Genomic DNA, 6000 nt, shown 5'->3' with positions numbered 1-6000 from the left:
CCAGACATTAAAATGCCAATTACATTTTTGTTCCGTTTAAGATATTTCATATATAATTTTTTGCATATAGATATCGTACATGTTCATTTTCTTTGATTACTATACTAATAGTTTTAGCATTCAGACACTTCCAGTTATACAAACAGTCCTCGTTCCTCGAATAGCTGGTTGGTAACCATGGTAACTGATGAACTAGAAGTAGTGTGATGTAGCCTGGTTAGAAAGCCACTAACGTCGCATGCTTGTCACAAGTCGGCGAATTTGCTCTGAGGTGATGTTCCATTCTTCCCGGAGATAACGCCGGACATCTTGAAGAGTGTCTCCTGGTTGAATTTTTTGATTGACCGATTTTCCTAGCTGATCCGAACAGTTTCTTTTCATGGATGACAATGCGCATCCCCATTCGAGCGACATTGTCCAAGATTTCTGGATGACCACAATGTTCAGCTCTTGGATCCATGGCCCGCTTGTTCACCAGACATGAACCCGATTGAACATTTGTGGGATCAGTTAGGAAAATTGATCAATCAAAGAATTCAACCAGGAGACACTCTTAGAGATGTCCGGCGTCACTATATGTCACTATAAAGTATAGAGCTCATTTATCGTATCCTATTTCGTTCGGCGTTACTCTTCAATATTACCTTTACCATGTGTACTATAATAGATATTTTTTTGCTTACAAGACTCAGACAGGTTTAGAGAAGTACTAGTAAAACAAGAGGATAACTCACTAGGATTATCTTTATCCTCATTTATGATCCAATTTTCCTTCATTTAAGACAAGGGTATGCAGGTAAGTGTTTTTTCTCTCTTTTGGTAAAATTCGAATTCATCTGTTTTATTTATTCCAGACTTTAATAGTGAGAGTAAATCCGTTTAGTTTTTCACAAAACATATTTCAATGGGTGTGTTTCGTGTTTCTTATTAATTTGGGGGCAGTTGAATTTTACTCTCTGTACATTTGCAAGTCGTTAAACAACAAAGATTTTAGAAATGTATATTTGCCGTATTCATCTATTTACTTTTCTACATTCTGAATTGCACCAAGGAATAGGTCCGCTTATTTGTTTAGTTTTATTAAATCGGAATAAATCACGATGGTCCTGGCCACGGATGATCCCAGTCATGGCGTAATTTCCTTCAGCAAAAAAATTATCCACATTGAGCTGCACTCAAAGGTGAGGTGAATGGGTACCTGGCATGATTAATTCCTTGAATGCAAGAGCGCTGTAAGGCAGCTCGAGCTAAGACCGGGGTAATAATAATAACGCGCCTCGGGATAGAATATTTCTAGATCGATGGCGCTATATAAATGCTTATAATTATTATTATTATTATCATTATTATTATATTATTATTTTCCCTTTTTTAGATGATAGATTGCCATGTTCCATTATCGATTATATGTATATATACAGTATACGTGTGTGTGTGTCATTATCTAGTAGGTCTACAGCTACCTTTCTATTTGTTTGACACTTTAAGAGAGCCTCTGTATAAGAAAGTCCTTGAACCTAGTATAGTAGATTTCTTGAGCTAATTTATACATAGGGCTTCCTTCGTAAGCTGCCAAGTGATTTCCATAGCATCGAACACATTTCTTCGCATAATTTTTCACATCGAACATGTTTTTCTGTCACACTGTGTGTATGTGACCCTCCACCACATCGGACACACTTTACATTTCTTCTGCACGTGTTCTGTGTGTGTTCCATTTGCTAGCGTTTAAAACAGCGTAAGGCTGGAGCCTTTTGAAAACGACAATCAATTTTTGTCTCACCTGCGAAGCAGAGTGAGACTAAAGGCGCCGCTTTTCCGACGGCGACGGCGGCGGCGTCAACACCAAATCTTAACCGAAGGTTAAGTTTTTGAAATGATAGCATAACTTAGAAAGTATATAGACCTAGTTCATGAAACTTGGCCATAAGGTTAAACAAGTATTACTGAACATCCCGCCTGATTTTTGAGTCACATGACCAAGGTCAAAGGTCATGTAGGTTCAATGAACTTAGACCATGTTGGGGGAATCAACATCAAAATCTTAACCGAAGGCTAAGTTTTTGAAATGTCATCATAACTTAGAAAATATATGGACCTAGTTCATGAAACTTCGATATAAGATTAATCTAGTATTGCTGAATATCCTGCTTGAGTCTTGAGTCACATGACCAAGGTCAAAGGTCATTTAGGGTCAATGAACTTTGGCCAAATTGGGGGTATTTGTTGAATTACCATCATAACTTTGAAAGTTTTTTGGTCTAGTTCATAAAACTTGGACATAAAAGTAATCAAGTAACACTTCACATGCTGTCTAAATTTCAGGTCACATGATCAAGGTCAAAGGTCATTTAAGGTCAACGAACTTTGGCCAAATTGGGGTATTTGTTGAATTACCATGATAACTTTGAAAGTTGTTTTGGTCTAGTTCATAAAACTTGGACATAAGAGTAATCAAGTATCACTGAACATCCTGTGCACATTTCAGGTCACATGACCAACGACAAAGGTCAATGAACTTTGGCCATGTGGGGGGTATCTGTTGAATTACCATCATAACTTTGAAAGTTTATGGATCTGATTCATGAAACTTGGACATAAGAGTAACCAAGTATCACTGAACATCTTGTGCGAGTTTCAGGTCACATGACCTTTCAAAGTTTATAGATATGTTGTATAAAATGTGGATATAGGGGTAATCCAAGTATCACTGACAAGTTCTAGGTCACATCATGATCAAGGTCAAATGTCAATGAACGTAGTATTGTATCATTGTATATGAATTATATATTATATATGTTTTTTGTGAATAATTATTTTACAGTAGTTTTCAAAGTCAGCACTGCTGCTATATTGAATCGCGTGATGCAGGTTAGACCGCCAGAGGCATTCCACTTGTTGCAATTATAAATTAAAGGAATACTTCTTCTTTGTTATACATGTACAACAATGTGAAATGTATATGCTGTCTCTTTTTCTTTCCAACCTTTCTCAATCTACATTCAGTTTCAACTTACATATCTACACTGCTCTTTCAGTATGTTTATTCATTTCTATTATATATATATATATATATATCTGTATATATATATATTCAATTCTAAAAAAAACATCAAGTGCAGTTTGATGTCTATTAGAGATAAAATTCAACAATTAGGCTCCATTATTCTATATGATATAAATAGGCCTATATAGATTTGCCTTTGTAAATTGACAAGTTTTTTTTCTGCTCCTGTCAATATTTCAGTGTTTATACTAATAAATGATTATAAATTAATAATGCAGTTCTATATGCACTAGCCACTGTTGCACCACAAATTGTTGCCCGCGGCAATTTGTGCAAAATTTGACACCACAAATTGCCACCCCTACTCAAAATTGTCGCCTCGTGACAATTTGTGCTGCACGTGCCGGTCTCAATCTTTAAAGGTCAAGTCCACCCCAGGAAATTGTTGATTTGAATCGATAGAGAAAAATCAAACAAACATAAAGCTGCAAATTTCATAGAAATCGGATGTAAAATAAAAAAGTTATGACATTTTTAAGTTTCGCTTATTTTTCACAAAACAGTTCAATGCGCAACTCAGCGATATGTAAATGAGAAAGTCGATGATGTCCATCACTCACTATTTCTTTTGCTTTTTATGGCTTGAATAATACAATATTTCCATTTTTACAGATTTGACAATAAGGACTAAATTAATTTAACCATAAACTGTTAAAATAATGGTAATTGCACATGTTCAGGGAGAAATACGACTTTGTTTCACTTGACAAGGAGGAGAAAATTGGAATATTTTATATTTCATATCATAAAATACAAAAGAAATAGTGAGTGGGTGACGTCATCGGTCTGCCAATTCGCACACCGACCAGGATGTGCATATAACTGTTTTGTGAAATTAAGCGAAGCTTTAAAATGTCATAGCTATCTTATTTTACATTCGATTTTGATGAAATTTTCATTGCTTTGCTTGTTGGATTTTTCTCCTTTTTTTCAAATCAACTTTTTGTTGGGGTGGACTTGTCCTTTAAGCATATCTGTGCCAACTCGGCAAAAAACACCTCGAACAACAAAATGTCGACTATTACCATGATTACACAAATTTTCTTCAACCACCAGCCTGGTGTGTAGTGTATGTACGTCCTGGGGAGCGTTTCATCAATATTTTCATCCGACAAGTTGTCAGATCTGACATCTTTCCATGATTTTGATTGGCTGAGAGGCACTGTTCCTATGGTAACTGTCGGATAAAATGGGACTTGTCGGATAAAACGTCCGACAAGTCCTTTCATGAAACGCCCCCCTGGTGTGTGTCGTTTGTGGTAAGGTAGTGTACATTGTGTTAGAGGTGAGTGTTGTGTTGGTGAGGGTATGTGTGCATGTTGTTTTTTTTTATATAAAAGTATAATTTTAAGGAATTTCATTCCGTCCTTATTTGCTTCAGTTTTCGGTAACTTTACATGTATTTTTTTTGCATATCGTTGTTGATATAAAATGAAAATTTGTATTTTTTTTTATTTATCTGGAGTTTATGTAATTCATTTGAATGAAATCCTTAATAAAAACATGTTGAAAAACGGTAAATATGTGTGTATTATTATTATAGGTGTTTTTGGGGGGGTATATCCACCTGGCCTGGCAGTATCAAATGGTCAAATTTTCTGATCGTCTAATACCATACAAGCTAAACCCATTTACTCTAGTAATGGTTTGATCTAACTTCAACCTTGCCATGTGTAATCATGTATAGGACTATAGTTGGTCGGTATAATTGCCGAATCGTCGAATAGCCTAATGGTTTATTGGACAATTCCAAGGAAAAATGTACCTTGTCAAAAAAAATATATCGGCTCTATTTCAAATTTTTCTATCAAAACTCATATGGAATTTCATAAATACAAAAGGGGAACATATTAATCAGCCACAACTTTTTTCTTTCTTATGCATCTCCTTATAGGAGAATCCAAGCCATATAAAAACGTTCTATACATGGGACTACATATTCCTATTTTGTTGCTTAATTTTAATTTAACAGTAGAAATATTGCTTGCTTTGTAAATCATTTTACATCATATTCAAAGAAAATTTCAAATATAAGTTTATTTTACATTGCCTGTGTGTTGATATTTCAGATGTAACTCTGTAACCCTCACTCCGTAACCGGGTATTGGTTTTAAGTCGTAATTAACAAAATTGTGCACCAATGTAATGAATAATATTATTAGATAGAACAACAGAAATCCAATAAATAACTAACTTGTGATAACCATTTAAAGTCAACAGTGTTTGGGTGATATCAGTGGCGTACCGTGGGTCACAGCATGGGGGGGGGGGCACCAGCAAAAATTCCGAGTCACTTAGGGAGCGCGCTCAGTTGCCAGGTATGCTGACCTAATAGAGACATTTTAAGGACATGCAGTGCCTTTAAACGGATATATATCTCACTGATTAAATAATGCGAGCGCGAAGCGCGAGCTGAAAATTTTTGATATTCAGACCTAAAAAGGGGTATTATAAGCATTTTTTTTTAAATAATGATACGTACCTGTCTCGCTAAACACACAATGCGAGCGCGAAGCGCGAGCTGAATTTTTTTGTATATATTGACCCCAAACAGGGAATATAATTTAGAAATCCATTAAGAGTATTCATATCTCAGCATAATCATCTATTGCTAGTACCATACTTTGCTGATTTTGTTAGAATTACATCTAAACACATTTATCACTTTGTGTAGACATGGTAATCATGATCTCACCAATCAAATACTGCGAGCGCGAAGCACGAGCTGAAAATTCAGACCTGAAGAGAGGCATTCTAAGGCTTGTTTGCAGGAATTCACTAAGTCCGTACGTATTTCACTAAACAAATGATGCGAGCGCGAAGCGTGAGCTGAAAATTTTTGATATTGAGATCAGAAAAATAGACAGTTTAAGGACTGATTTTAGGAATTCATAAAGAGCAGACATCTTACCAAAGAACTAATGCGAACGTTA

This window comes from Lytechinus variegatus, chromosome 2 (assembly GCF_018143015.1).
Source record: "Lytechinus variegatus isolate NC3 chromosome 2, Lvar_3.0, whole genome shotgun sequence".
Taxonomy (NCBI): Eukaryota; Metazoa; Echinodermata; class Echinoidea; order Temnopleuroida; family Toxopneustidae; genus Lytechinus; species Lytechinus variegatus.
Note: the sequence above shows the minus strand (reverse complement) of the source record.